The sequence below is a fragment of the Staurois parvus genome, unplaced genomic scaffold (assembly GCF_062004578.1).
Source record: "Staurois parvus isolate SC_StPar_1 unplaced genomic scaffold, SC_StPar_1.0 ptg000108l, whole genome shotgun sequence".
NCBI lineage: Eukaryota > Metazoa > Chordata > Amphibia > Anura > Ranidae > Staurois > Staurois parvus.
In genome coordinates this window covers 781235-797623 of record NW_028317904.1, presented here as the reverse complement: position 1 = coordinate 797623, position 16389 = coordinate 781235, and the positions used below count along the sequence as shown (strand labels likewise).

Below are 16389 nucleotides of genomic sequence, written 5' to 3'. Positions count from 1 at the left end.
CAGATTTTCATGCTACACCGGTCTTCAGGGCGGACTGTGAGAGGAGCCTAGCTCCCCTCGCGTTCGTCACGCTGCCCCGCCTACACACATCCTGACAGTATCACGCTCCGCGGGCCGGATTAAAAGGTCCGCCGGGCCGTAGTTTGCCCATTGCTGGACTAGAACCTCTGTCAGATTTCAATAGCTGTCTGTGCTCCCGTTAAGGAGATTCCCTCTCTCTATTTGTCCTGTTTTTATTGAAATTGAAAGTAAAAGAAAATCCCATATTTTGGGTTGTCCCCAGAAAAGTAATAGAGGGGAAATCTTCCAATGGGGTCACTAGTGTCCTGGGGTTCCCCTTGGAATTCCCTAAATTTTCAGGGATTTCCACTCACTTTCTGTTTGGCTATGAAACAGGAAATTCAGGGAAATCTCTGAAATGGGACACAGTTGGTGGAAAAAAAAAAATGACAGTGGTTATAACCCTCCTTATTCAAAATGAAAAAAGTTTTGCCTATAGTTCTACTTTAAGTTTAGGATAGGGTGGAGAGGATTTAGAACACCTATAAAGTTTTTACTGCTGTCTGTGTTCCTGTTACAGAGACTGACCCTCTGGATTTATCCGGTTTAAAAGTTTAAGAAAGTGAACGTTTAAGGAAAAAAAAAAAAATATCACAAGTTTTGGGTTGTCCCCAGAACGGGAGTAAAGGGAAATCTTTCAATAGGAACACTAGTTCTAGTGACTCCTTTCACTTCCTAAAATATATTGAATAACTCAAGCGCTAACTATGGTGAAATAAAAACAAAAATTACAATTGAATGCTGTAGCTGCTAGTGCACACGACCCATGTCTCAGTGGGGCAAATTATACAATCACAATATGAAGTGAAAAAATGCTGCCCTACATAAAACAATGGTACAAACCATTATATAAACAAAAAACGAAGTTAAAAAATAAATATATATTAAAAGAAAAAAATAGAAAAAATATTAATATTGAAATGTGTATATATATATATATATATATATATATATATATATATATATATATATATATATATACACACACACATACACACACACAAAATAAAAATGATGAATATTTTAAACTATCAATCAAATAAAAGTCAATCAGAAAATCAAGTTCAATCAAAGTGTTCATTCAGTGAAACCTCCTTTGGATAACAAAAAATATGTGCATCTGTCATCAATTCCCGTGCAAAGACATCCTCCACCATATATCTGCTCACCTCACACTATACAATGTTACAGTAACTGCACTTTTTGTGCCATATGGACTCAGAAGATCAGCTTGCTGAATGAAGACTCCAAAGTAAGCTCCCTCCTGATAAGCGTCTTTGTATCAGCCGTATTCCTCAGTAAAAATAACTCGACATAGTGCTTTATCCTTTTAAACTTTTATTCATCAATTAAAACATATGAAATACACTCACGTTCTGGAGGTGTATTTTGCACCAGGTATGATGAAGATCCAGTGATGTACTGATTAGACACAAGATGGCAGCATCATCTCAGCAGCAGAGTCCTGTACATGCTCAAAACAGACACCATTCCTAATGTAATGCAAGGCAAAGCACGGGCCTACTCAATGAATAATGCTATTGCCTGCTGTAATGTTGTTTCAAGAGCCATTTGTAGAGTACTACAAGTTACTATCCCGATGAATGGCAACATCGTGACGTCATCGGCACACTCCCATCCGACGCGTTTCGTCACTAGTCACGTGACTTTATCAAGGGGATACGATTGGACCATCCGACAAGCAATCAATTTATGTCGAGTTCTTTTTAATGAGGAATACGGCTAATACAAAGACGCTTATCAGGAGGGAGCTTACTCTTCATTCAGAAAGCTGATCCTCTAAATCAATATGGGACCAAAAGTACAGTTAGACTGTAACATTGTATAATGTGAGGTCACACTGCGTGAGGTGAGCAGATTTAAGGTGGAGGATGTCTTTGCACGGGAATTGATGACAGATGCACATATTTTTCATTATCCAAAAGGAGGGTTCTCTGAATGAACACTTTATTGATTGAACTTGATTTTTTGATTTGATTCATACTTAAAATATTCATAATTTTTAGTGTGTTTTGTGAAAGAATATATATATATATATATATACATACATATACACACACACATACATATATACACACATTTCAATATTAATATTTTTCTATTTTTTCTTTTAATATATATTAATTTCTTCACTTTGTTTTTTGGTTATATAATGGTTTGTATCATTATTATAGGTAGTGCAGCATCCTCTCATTTTCTGTTCTGGCTATGGAACAGGAAGTGAAGGGTAATCTCCCCAAAGGGACAGAGATGGCAAAAAATTGGCAGAAGTTATAATCCTCCCTTACTCTAAAAAAGTGAAAAAAGGTTTTGCCTATAGTTCTACTATAGATGGAAGTGATATTGTAAGACGCATTTTTTCCCCTTGAATATCTTTGAATAAAAAAAAAATCCCATTTGGTGCCTAATACTTTTGATATTTTATACTGTTGTCAAGGATACATAAAACTGGTGACAAACTTTTACTGAATGGCTACTTCATTAAAGTGAATGGTCAGCATTAGGCCATAGGCAAGAACAGCAATAATAAAAATAATAGTGGTGCACCGAAATGAAATTTCTGCTGCCGAAACAAATACAGAAAATGCAGAATGCATGGGGCTGAAAACCGAACCGAAACCTAAATGTCTGCATATGTGAGGGTGGGAGGCTCCAATTTTGTATTTTTTTCTACTTTCACTGATTTTTTTTTTTTAACTTATGATTTTATTGCTATCACATAGTGATAGCATATGAGTGACAGGCCATCTTTGTAGGGGGGAGGGGTAGCCGTGTGTGCAAGGAGGGGGCAGGAGAGGAGCAGTGTATACAGTGAGGTAGCAGTGTATACAGAGAGACTCCCTCACTGGCTGTCACTAAATGTCAGTGCCGGTTTTTAAATGCAATGGGCAGCTTTTTTTTTCTTCACCATAGCTCAGATAATGAGCTGTCACTTTCCCTGGAGCTAAAGGAAAAACTTTGTTTCTTTTAGCTCAGGGAAAGTGACAGCTGATTCTCTGAGCTATAGTGAAGAATAAAAAAACCCGGCAATTGCATTTAAAAACCAGCACTGACATATAGTGGCAGCCTGTCACTGTATACGTTGCTCCTCTCCTGCTTTTCTCCACCACCCAACCCCCCTCACATCTGCAATACACACAGTCCCCTGTATCAGCTAAATTTTTCCTATCGCCAACAGAGCTATTTTTGGCAAATATGTTTTGTTGGCCGAAATTTTCGGTGCATCCCTAAAAAATAACAATGGATCAATCCAAGTTTCAAAAAGGTCAGGACATAAAATTAATTATGCAGCACACCACAAATCCACAATACAGCAGTTAATATGTAATCAAGTGGCAGCAGCATAATGTGCAAACAGCACGCCACATAACTATACTATTTACCTGGCTTTTTAATCTTTTAATATATTTACATCTGGCCTTCCAATTAACCCTTTCTGTGGAAAAAGCCACTTCTGATTTTCTACCTCAGATAAAATACAGAATTGAACACTTCTCTTTTTCTGGGGTCCCCCACCAGTGCTTTTGGCTCCTCCCACCTTGCAAGTACCTCCCAAGGCCCGCTGCCTGCATCCACTGACACACACAGCTGCATTTTGCCCCGCCCATAGAATTTTGACAGCAGCAGGAGCCAGTAACAGGTGAGTATAAGGAGGGATCTGGGGGGCAATCCTGGACACAGATGTTTTTTTTTTTTTACCTTAATGCAGAGAAAGCATTAAATGTAAAAAAAGCCCTTGTGTTTAGAACAAATTCAATTTAAAATTAAATTAAGAGTCTAAAATCATTCCGGAATCTGTAGGGATATCTGTAGATGGTGTAGCAGGGGTATGCGCACCAAAACTGTGCATAAATGTCTGTTAAACCAGAACTAAACTCCCTAGTATAGTCACTTCCACCGATGCGGGGCTTACATCCCTCTCGGGCTTTTGGTTTCTTGATTGGTTGGTAGGGGATGACATCATTCCAGCACTGACAAAGTGTCCTGGGAAGGCACAGCTCGGTGTACATGTGGTAGAAAACTGTGAGCAAACAGGTATGTATTATTGCAGAAGCGATATTGCAGGTCTCTTCTGCCTGCTCACAGTTTTGTAAAAGTCAGGTTTACACCCCGGTCACACCAGGTGCGACTTGCCATGCAATGCGAGTTGCAAATCACATGAAAAGTCGCACCCTATTGTAATTAAAGCGGTCATATTGGTGCGATTACATCTTGGTTGGAGCCGCACCAATTTCTAAAGTAGTGCATGCACTACTTCAGGTGCGTCTTGCATAAACAAACAGGGAGATGTCTTGTAAGTCGCAGCTCAAGTCGGAATGACATCCAACTTGGAAGTCGCATGATTTCAAAGTCAGATCGGTGTGACCGAGGGGTAAGTTCCACTGTGTGCACATTTTGTGTGTGTACACATCTCATTGTTTTTGGTTTTATTTTTTCTTTAATTTGGGTTTTCTTTATTCAACTTATTTATTAAGGTCCTTGCACAAGGTATTGGTGTATACCACTTCCTTGCAGAAAGTTCCTGCATAAAAAAAAACAAGAGTATGTTCCATATAGTGTGCATGTTTACACATATATACCTCCATACACATATATAGTTACATAGTTTGGTTTAAAAAAAAAAAAAAAAAAAAAAAATCATCCAGTAGTGGTGCACCAAAATGAAAATTCTGGTGCCGAAACGGAAAATTCAGGATACACTTGGCCGAAAACTGGAACGGGCAGTTTTTAATATATATTTTTGGAAAGAAAATACACTAATGATAAAAAGGGAAAAAAAATTTATACCACATTTTTTCATAAAATATGAAAGAGGATGTTATGGCATATAAATAGATACCCAACATGTCATGCTTTAAAATTGTGCACGCTCATGGAAAGGTGTCAAACTATGGTACTTAAAAATCACCATGGCTGACGCTTTAAAAATTTCTACAGGTTAGCACTGTAAAGTTAGAGGAGTTCTAGCGCTAGAATTATTGCTCTTGCTCTGACGTTCATGGCGACACCTCAGATGTGTGTTTTGAACACCGTTTATATATGTGAGCTTGGCTTACGTATGTGTTTACCACTAGCAAGCACAGGGGGACGGGTGCACTTTTTTTTTTTTTACACTGTCCCTTTAAAAAACATTTATAATCACTTTTATTCCTATCACAAGGAATGCATGCATCCTTTATGTCAAAAATAATTAGTGTCAGGTCCCCTTTATGGAGAGATATGGGGTCAATAAGACCCCACATCTCTCCTACAATGTAAAACATTAGATCAAAAAAAATTCCCTTGTTTACAAGGCAATGGAACCGGAAGGGACATCGCTCCAATCCAAGGGCATAGAGATGAGTGGAGGCCATCTTTCCTTTGCTAATCTTTATGGCCAGCGCCGGGATCGTTCCATGGTTTCTCAGGCAAGGCTGATAACTACCGAGCGGCGGCTGGAGAGTGCAGCTGCAGGAAGGCAGCGGCGGGGGAGCAGGATTATTTTCAGCACCTGTATCGGTGCTTTTTTTCATATCGGCCAATGGCTGATAGGGGTGTTTTCATCCGAAACGTTTCAGCCACCGAAATTTCAGTGCACCCCTACCATCTAGTTCAAAAGTTTAATATGGACTAGTTACGCAGATCTTAGTTTCCTGACGTTTCCATGCTTCAATCTTGGCTTTTTCGCCCCCATGTGCAAAAGCACTTGCTGTCATCAGGAGGGCTTCTAAGCACCTTGATAACAGTATACATGGAAGTGACAGGCCTCCTTTAATCATTCCTGCAATGACACCACTGTATACTTGGAGAGAAAGAAATGGAGGACACAGGGTCCATGGATCACCTTCTTCCCCTGCACAGCACTGAGCATCAACCAAGAAGAAAGCATTAGCACTCAAATTCTTCCAGAGATCCAAAGAGAGAAGAGAACAGATGATGCATGTTCCCCAATCTCCCCTACTGCATCTGGAGTTGGTGATGAGACAACCAGCACAGCAGTATGACACCAGGCTTATTGCTGGCAATAGCAGACAACTGACAGTGAGAGGAGGAAAGTCCTTCTCTTCATTTGTAGATGTCATCGCCTCTAAACAAACTGCAGGGCCAACAAACTCAGTTTAATCCCCTTCCTGTACGTCCCTTTAACCAGTTTGTTATGCTTGGGAGACGGAAAGGTTTCCCAATCATGTGACCACTGTCACAGTGGTCACATGATTAGAAGCTAGTCCCACCAACCACCAATCTGTAGCCTGAACCAAGAGATGTCTGCGACAGCTTGGTCTTCACACTGGGAGTGCACTCTTGGTCCATAAACATTGGCCACATAGCGACATATATGTGCAGCATGTGGACGTTAAAGCTTACCTTTTGGTCACTGTACACACACTATATTGCCAAAAGTATTGGGACACCTGCCTTAACACGTACATGAACTTTAATAGCATCCCAGTTTTAGTCCTTCGGGTTCAATAAGAGATTTGCTGACACTTTGCAGCTATAACAGCGGCAACACTTCTGGGAAGGCTGTCCACAAGGTTTAGGAGGGTGTCTATGGGAAGGTTTGAGCATTCTTCCATAAGCAGATTTGTCAGGTCAGGCACTGATGTCGGAGGAGAAGGCCTGGCTTGCAGTCACCATCTTAAATCATCCCAAAGGTATTCTATTGGGTTGAGATCAGGCCAGTCAAGTTCCTCCACCCCAAACTCGCTCATGTCTTTGTGGACCTTGCTTTGTGCACAATCATGTTGGAAAAGGAAGGGGCCATCTCCAAAGTGTTCCCACAAAGTTGGGAGCATGAAATTATCCAAAATGTCTTGTGGTATGCTGATGCCTTAAGAGTTTCTTTCACTGGAACTAAGGTGCCAAGCCCAACCCCTGAAAAACAACCCCACACCATAATCCCACCTCCACCAAACTTTACACTGGGCACAATGCAGTCAGGTAAGTACAGATCTCCTGGCAACTGCCAAACCCAGACACGTTCATCGGATTGACAGAGAAGCGCGAGTCGTCACTCCAGAGAACGCGTCTCCACTGATCTAGAGTCCAGTGGCGGTGTGCTTTACACCACTGCATCCGACACTTTGCATTGCACTTGGTGATGTAAGGCTTGGATGCAGCTGATTGGCCATGGAAACCCATTCCATGAAGCTCTCTGAAAGCCACACCAAGTTTGGAGGTCTTTAGTTATCGATTCTGCAGACAGTTGGTGACTTCTGCACTGTGAGCATCAGCATGCGCTGACCCCAGTCTGTCATTTTACGTGGCCTACCACTTCATGGCTGAGTTGCTGTTGTTCCCAGTTGCTTCCACTTTGTTATACTACCACTAACAGTTGACTGTGGAATATTTAGTAGCCAGGAAATGTCACGGATGAACTTATTGCAGAGGTGGCAACCTATCACGGTACCACGCTTGAATTCACTGAGCTCCTGACAGCGACCCATTCTTTCACAAATGTTTGTAGAAGCAGTCTGCATGCCTAGGTGATGATTTTATACACCTGTGGCCATGGAGGTCATTAGAACCCCTGAATCCAATGATTTGGTGGGGTGTCCCAATAATTGTTTCAATACATTAACAAATAGAAATTCTGAAGGTGCCCTCTTGCACGCTGCTATATACACTTTCCAGCATATGTGTGAACTAAAAATCCCTATTATTTTTTTTTATTGCAAAGAATGAGGCAATCCATATTTGTGTGAAAAAAAATGATATAAATTTAATTTGGGTACAGTGTTGCATGACGGCCCGATCGCTAAAGTAACGCAGCGATAAACCACATAAAATAGCCTGGTCATGAAGGGGGCAAAATCTTCCAGAGCTCAAGTGGTTACAGCGGAACTAAAACGATCAATACTCTCCAATGGTCCCTCGCTGGTCCCAGCATCTTCTTCTGTGTGCCGGTTTTCGGTCATCTTCATTGGCCGATACGGGATGATGTCGCGCATGTACAGGATCTAGGCATTCCAGCACACCAGGACCGGGCTGGCCGCTGCATACGCACAGCTGTTTACATCTTGGGGATCACTGTGATCAGGCAGGTAGGTGTAGTTTGTTGTAAAACAGACATTCTCTTCAATAAAAAGCCTGCTCCCAGTATGTAACAGTAGAAGTTGAGTTCCCATAGAACACAGCCTCTGGACACATCAGCACACAGTACCATGGTCTCACTGCAGCAACACTGATCCCATTGGTGTCATTCGGCAAGCAGTACCCCTGCTACATGCGACCCATTCAAGTAAACTCAGCCACACCACGGCGACATGTAATACCTATGCTGCAAGTATGGCACAGTGCTGCAGGCTTTCAAGGGTTAAAATGATCATCCAGTAGGCACCGTATCACCTCTGATCTGCCTGTCAGCATACTTCTGAAAAGCAATCCGCCACAGATCACTTTTCAGAGGGGCAGCAATGTTAGTGACAGGTGTAAACAACTCCTAACACTGTCCTGTCACTATATGAGATGGTTTCATGATCACCACAACCATTAGTGTATCCTTGTCTGATTACAAGGGGAAAGTCAGCATACAAGTCCAGTAAACTGAGAGCTTCCATCGAACGTCTCTCACACGGATCTTCCGAACAACAACTCATGGCAGCTGTTGTATTCTCCACCCCCCTCCCATAGGCTGTATACACTGACAGCACAGGTCACAGCACCCAGGATGTGGAGGCAGCCTGTGACATTACCTGCCCCCAGTCAGCTGACTCCTCCTGGGTGTCACACAATGTCACCGCTCTCTCCACACCACCCCACCGGCCGCTCCGCCAACAGCCCCTCCTCCTTCTCCCCGGTCTCACCTGTACCTCCCCGCCGTTCCATCCTCCTCCTCCGTTTATAAACTCTTCACCTAGTTTCACAAAGCTCTCTTCCGCCAGACCAGCGCGACACTTCCGCCTCTGGCTCCGCCCAACGAGCACGAGACTACGGGTTCCCAGGATCAGGCGACCAATCAGGAAATTGCCCGGTTTAGTTGATGGGGGGGGGGGAGAAGGGGCAGTATAAAAGGGAGAGAATCCTGTTACTTGACATTAAAGTGCGTCATCGTTCTGCAACAGCAGGGGGTGAGAGGAGATCATTGCTGTATTATAGATGAGCTGCATGATGGTGATGATGGGGGGGGAATACCTCTGTGGTGTAGTCTGCCACTGCAAGGGTTAAAGTGTTACTAAACCATTCGCTATATCTGATCTCCCACAGTACACACAACATGGAAATGCAATTATTTTAGTAACTATAAGTTGCTAAATACCTTTTCTCAGCAGACTATAGCAGTCTTGTGACTTCTATAAGTGTCCAGCAGAGCACTGGTTATAGCTTGTAGGAGTGTTCATTCCCCTCTGGTTGTCCTATGAGGCTGCATAACCCCTGATCCTCTGTCTGGACAACGCTGATTGGCCCTGTGCTGTTCACATGCACTCTCCCAAGAAAAAAGAAAACTCTACCATTACACACCAAACTGAGCATGTGCAGCTTGCCTCCAAGACTGTTCTGTCAGGAGATGGATTGGGGACAGTAGAAGAAGGGGAGGATTAGAGAAGACAGGATCAAACAGCCTTTTTACACAATGTGGAGGATTAACCCCTTAGGTTTGGAGCTGTGCATTCACAAAGATGATTTGAGAGCAGTGGTTTTGTCCCTGCAGCTGCTGCATCCCAAATTACATCAATGGGACTCCCTGCACATGGAAGCATGGAACACCTGTACATCCCCATGTGGGAAAACATGGCCCTCTTCCAGGGTACATATTGATACCTCTTGTGAACAAAGTCCTAGGGCTTGTTTGTACTTGCTTCAAAATGTGGCATTGGACACTTTTTTAACCATCTCCCACCCGCCATATAGTAATATGACGGATGCAAGGCAGTTCTTTAGTTCTGGGAGGACATCATAGGACGTCCTCCCATTCTCACCGTGCATGCGTGGCTCCGGGAGCATGGCAATCAGCGGTGCACTGTGTCCCTTGGACACAGCGGATCACCGATCATGGAAAGAGCCGAAGATGCCGGCTTGGTCATGTGATCAGCTGTGTCCAATCACAGCTGATTGCATGTAAACAGGGAAATGCCAGTTACCGGCATTTCTCTCCTCTCGAGCTGTCACGCTGACAGCTCGAGAGGAGAGGGGAGCCGGTAATCGGCTTTCCACGGAGGGGACATGTACACTGATCATCAGGGCACTGATGATCAGTGTAGCCCCAGCAGTGCCACCTATCAGTGTCTATCAGTGCCTTGTGTCTGTGCTCATCAGTGCAAGATATCAGTGCCCATCTGAGCTGCCTTTCAGTGTCACCCATCAGTGCCACCTATCAATGCCAGTCAGTGTTGCCTATCAGTGCCAGTCAGTGCCGCCCATCAGTGCCATGTATCAGTGTTGCCTTTCAATGCCCATCAGTGTTGCCTGTCAATGCCCATCAGTGCCACCTACCATTGCCTCCTCATCAGTGCCCATCAGTGACACCTATCAGTGTAGCCTCATTAGTGCACATCAGTGAAGGAGAAAAATTACTTATTTACAAATAAATTTTTATAACAAAAACTAAGAAAAAACTTTTTTTTTCAAAATGCTCAGTGGTTTTTGGTTTGTTTAAGAAAATATAATAAAAACAGTGTTGATTAAATACCACCAAAATAAAGCTCTGTCACAAAAAAATGGTAAAAATTTCATATGGGTACAATGTTGCATGACCACACAATTGTCATTCAAAGTGCGACAGCGCAGAAAGCTGGAAATTGGCCTGGGCAGGAAGGGGGCAAAAGTGCCCTGTAGGCTTGTGGTTAACCACTTCAGTAACGGGCACTTTCACCCCCTCCCCCAGGCCAATTTTCAGCTTTCAGTGCTGTCGCACTTTGACAGTTGTGCAGTCATGCAACACTGTACCCATAATCCATTTTTATCAGTTTTTATTTTCAAATAGAGCTAGTGTTTAATCACTGTTTTTTTTTTTAGTTTTTTTTTCTAAATAAACGAAAAAAGTTTGAAAAAGAAAACAAAAAAAAATCCTTATTTCTGTTATAACGTTTGCAAATAAATAATCTTTCTTCATAAGTTTAGAAATAGAAAATGAATCTAACAAAAATGAATGTGTTGCACTGTCATAAATGACATAGCATAAAACAACTGTTCATGAATAAATATAAATGACAAAATCATGAATATCAAATTAATGAAACATGAATGAATAATGTTTACATAAATGCATACAAAACATGTATGTGTGGCAATAAATATGTGAAGAATTCATTGAATATAAAGTCCCAAAAGACATGAAAGTTCATAAAAGAATTGAATAATCACAATAAAGTGCATAGAAAAGGTACTCCGCTCATGCCCCTAGCAACAATCCTGTGCATCCACTCTTGGAGTGCACAGCAGTGATGCACAGGATCGTTGCTAGGCGCACAAGCAGAGCTTCTTTTCTATGCATTTTATGGTGATTATTCACTTCTTTTATGAACTTTCATGTCTTTAGATTTATCCAATTAATTATTAATTTATGACAGCGTAACATAAATGTAGGCCAAACTGTATTCTGCTACATTTCTTTGGTGAAAATAACCAAAATCAGTGTTTATTATTTAGTCTAGCAAGGCCCGGAATGATGAATGTCCTGCCCAGCTGTCATTCGTCTATAGCAGGGGTAGGCAACCTGCGGCTCTCTAGCTGTTGTGGAACTACATTTCCCAAGAGGCATTGCAACATTACAAAACTGACAGTTACAGCTATGACTTGCAGAGGCATGATGGAACTTGTAGTCCTGTAACAGCTAGAGAGCCGCAGGTTGCCTACCCCTGGTCTATAGGCTGGGCGGGAACTGGTTAAAGCACTCTGAATGTCAGTCAAAGCACCTGTCACTAAATAAAATGGTAAGCTTACAGTCCTGTTCACACTTTGTGTTTGCTTTGCTTCAAACATTATACCCCATGTTGCTTTCTTGGTGCTTTCGAAGCCTCTTCAAAGCCTCCATAGAAGTCTATGACAAAGCTCGCTTACAGCACCTACAGCTTTTGAGAGGCTTTTATTTAGCTTTAGCTTTGCTTTGTTTTGAAGGTATTGCAGGTATGAGAAACCAACAAGCAAACTGGAAACACGTCATCAGCAGTCACGTCTGGTTCATGTGTATATTCTGGAAGTGAAGGAGACATCACATCTAGTGTGCAGCGTGGAGCAGCAGGAAGGTGAGCTGGGTCCGGACTGGAGCAGAGCTGGGTGTTACTACTGAGTGGGGAATCAGCAGAGATGGGGGTTATTATTGAGCAGGGGATCTGCAGAGCTGGGGGTTACTACTGAACTGGGGATATGCAGAGCTGGGGGTTACTACTGAACTGGGGATATGCAAAGCTGTTGGTTATTATTGAGCGGGGGATCTGCAGAGCTGGGGGTTACTACTGAACTGGGGATATGCAGAGCTGGGGGGTTACTACTGAACTGGGGATATGCAGAGCTGGGGGGTTACTACTGAACTGGTTATCTGCAGAGCTGGGGGTTACTACTGAGTAGGGATCTGCAGAGCTGGGGGTTACTACTGAACTGGGGATCTGCAGAGCTGGGGGTTATTATTGAGCAGGGGATCTGCAGAGCTAGGGGTTACTACTGAGCAGGGGATCTGCAGAGCTGGGGGCTACTACTGAACTAGGGATCTGCAGAGCTGGGGGTTACTACTGAGCAGGGGATCTGCAGAGCTGGGGGTTACTACTGATCTGGGGATCTGCAGAGCTGGGGGTTACTACTGAACTGGGGATCTGCAGAGCTGGGGGTTACTACTGAGCAGGGCATCTGCTGAACGAGGGTACTAATAAGCTGGGGATCTGCTGAATAAGAGTATCAATGCTGAACAGGGGTACGAAGGAGCTTAGGATCTGCTGAGTGGGGGTACTATTGAACAAGGGCCCATTTAAAACAAATAGAAAATCAGCACATGCACAGGTCATCTGCAAAGCTTCATTACAGCGTGAATAAAGAATCATTGAAGCATCAACACCACATCAAAAAGGCATGTTGAAACAGTAGGTGTTTTAATGTGTGTTAAAGCCAAAGCAAGCATAAACAAGCCCTTAGGGAGATTCACCCTTTCTATTTGTCCTGTTTCTTGTTAGTACCAAGAGTGAAGGCAAAAGGAAATCCCAAATTTTGGGTTGTCACTAGAGCAGGTGTAGCTCCCTCCTAGTTAGGTGCTAGGATTTGTGTAGTTAGGATAAGTATAGCTGTGTTCCTCTGCTTAACACAGAGACCTTTAGTAAAATCTAATTGGGCTTTCTGCTTAACAGAGTGCTGTGATGGATTAGTCAGGTCTGCTCATGATGCTCTGGTGCTGCTGAGTTTGCTTTGAGTTCTGCCCACCTTCAGGAAGCTGTGAGATCCTTCCAGAAACTGGGAGGGAACTAGGCAAATGATCAGCATGAATATGGATACAGCCCTGGCCAACTGCAGAGGAGGGTGGCCCAGTTGCATGCTGGGAGTGGTATTTATGTTCTGTGAGCACATGGGTTCAGCGTCTTTCCCCAGAGAGGATTGAACCAGGTCAGGTTGGAGGCAGGCTTGCCTCACCTGGCATATACTGCCATGCAGACCTCAGGTGAGCGACCTAAGGTCCTGAAGTTAGAGTGACCCTGGTTCTACAATACCCTGACTGATTGGAGCAGTCTGCCAAAGATCTGTCTGGTATCACTGGAGAGAGAGTTGCTCAGAAGATTGAAGGAGATTGCCATTCTGTCCTTGGACTTGTGAGTACAGACACAGAGAGATCTTGGGGACTGTGTATACTTTGCTACCCCTCTGATGCCTGATAGCGTGGGTTTAAGAAAAAGGGAACACTGGCTGGTGTTCTGAAGAGCTTTCCAACTGTTGCTACTATAAAAGACTTTGCTCAGTTCTGTTACTTTTGGGCTGCCACAGTCTGCCGTAACAGGCTTGTACCTGAGGAGCTCAGCCCTTCAGCTCCTACTACTGCTAAAGGGACTTTGCTGACTCCTAAACTACTTGTTACTACCCTTAAAGAGAAGTCTGCTATCTGCTTTCAGCCAGGACTTCAACAGTGCTCAACTAAGCTAGATGTTCTCAGTTCTCAAGATACATATTCTCAAGATAGATGTTCTCTAGATGTTCTCAGCTAGATGTTCTCAGTGTGGATAGATCTAAATTTGGATTATCCTACTGAATTCCCCATCCCTATCCCCAGTTCTACAATAAAACAGCAAAAACAAACATCCTCCTAGATTGGTCATTGAAGACAACGAGCAAAAGAGTGCGTGTACCTGACTGACTGTTTCGTTACGAATCGAGATTTGGATTAAGTTTCCGTTTTTGGAGATTCAGATGTATCCGAATCACAATGGTAATGAATTTCAACTAATCTAAAATAAGTTGTAACAAAAACAACAAACCCACTTGTATTCATTTCACTCAGATTACATGATGCAATAGTTTGGGCCTTTTGTTAATGTTTGAAGCATCCAAAATAACATAACAAATGATCCAAATTGATCAGTGCAGTGTGTGAATATTCTAATAAGATTCCTTTTGTATTGGGGTTGAACTTGAGAGACCATTCCTTTAATATATGTGCAGTCCAAGAAACAAAGTCAGTTGGGAATAGGGAAATTAATTCAACTGAATAACATAACAAATGGATATGTATCTATTAACCGCTTCCCGATCTCCCTATAGCAGAAGTACTTTCAGTCTCAGTGATAACAGCAAACAGGACAAATAGGGTGAACTTCCCTAACGGGAGCATAGGCGACAATAAAAACCTGACAGGTGTTCTAATCCCTCTCCACTTCATCCAAAATGGAAAAAAAAAATTTGTCTTTCGTAATACTTTAACCCTTGCAGTGTTGAAGGAGACCCAATACAAGGATAAAGTTCTTAAAGCAGAGCTCCACCTAAAAGGGAAAGTTACGCTTTAAGGACTGCTCCCCCGCTCCCCATTAAGGATTGGCACCTTTGGGGGGCGGGGGGGGTAGCGGGTATCCGAATTTGACAGGTTCTTCTCCCACTTCCAGTCCGATCGCCTAGGCGACCGGAAGCGGAAGGTGTCCTTCCTCCCTCCCTCCCTGTAGTCATTTGGGACATGTGACAGATCCCAGAAGACTACAGGACCATCCATGAAGTGCAGCGCTAGCCACGCAAGCGCAGTGGGTACCTGGCTGTGAAGCCGCAAACTGTCAGCCAGGTGCCCACTGTGGGAACTCGCTTCAAAGTGGTAGAGCTTTGTTAACGCACACAGCAACTCGCTTTCTTTAAGGGCCTTTTTGCCCAATTTTATTTACAGAAAATGTCCCAGAACATAAAGCTTCCCACGCAGGGGTATCCACCATCAAACAAAACAATGATTCAGCCTCCTGGCTTACACTCAGCTTGATGTCTGCCTCCTGCAGACTTCTTCAAGAATTATGGCAACTAGCACACAGCTAGTCTCTAGCAGCCCCTTGCTGCTTTTGGCTTCCACCTCTCCTAGGTGAAGTCCACCTGACTTCCAGGCAGTGACCTCCTGTCTTCCAAGTGGAGCCCTCCTATCTGCTGGGGTGGAGCCCAGAACTCTGATCCTGACTGTCTCTCAAGGCCTGCACACACCTGTGCAATCAGTCTCCTGGCCTATCCCAAAACCTGGTCCCAGGATTGGAGATTTCATCCCTCCCAGATCTCTTTGAAATCTCCAGGCTCCAGATCCCAAAACAGACCTTACAAACAAAGGAGGAAAGTGAAAAGCCACTTTCCTCCGTATCAAACCTTTACCCTGGAGCCCCTCAACCTGCCTTGTTGAGAATCCAGGGTGACAGATCACCACACTGTCACACCACATTGAAGATGCCGGCCTCCTGGGGACGTCCGGTGAAATGGGCTGCGGGGGACACACCACGGAACCGAGGGACAAGTAAGTGGCTATTTTTTAAAAGTCAGCAGCTATAGTTTTTGTAGCTGCTGACTTTTATTTTTTGACAGAGTGAGTGGAACTCCGATTTAATTCCCTGAAGTTCAGTTTTAAAGCTGGAGAATGGGCAAAAGTGATTTTCATAAATGTGCTCAGTAAAAGTAAAATGGCTGTAACAATGTGTGCTCCATCTCTGACTGCTTGTCAGGACAGGAGCCGAGGAACGGACAGGCAGGCCTAACAATGTAACGCACTGGCTGACGACAACCACCACCCACAGACCGAAGTCCCTCAGGGCGCGGAGTCTAAGTCCCAGGCTGCCCTTCACCAGGGCCCCTGATGGTGGGGATGGACTTGACGCAGCCAGGAACCAGGTCGCGGCCCCCGAGACACCTCAGCTGCAGTAATGGCCGCCGCCAATGGCGTGTAGCTGGTGGAAAAGACAAAAG

At 43.7% G+C, this 16389-nt stretch overlaps 1 protein-coding gene across 1 annotated transcript in view; it reads right to left on the bottom strand.

Moving 5' to 3' along the window:
• NR1H2 (nuclear receptor subfamily 1 group H member 2) overlaps window positions 1-8981 on the bottom strand; it is a 132634-nt gene extending 123653 nt beyond the window's left edge. The window contains exon 1 of the mRNA XM_089671592.1: window positions 8868-8981. The gene's annotated coding sequence lies outside the window, so the exon portion shown is untranslated. The remainder of the gene's footprint in view (window positions 1-8867) is intronic.
• Between the last annotated feature and the right edge of the window lie 7408 nt (window positions 8982-16389).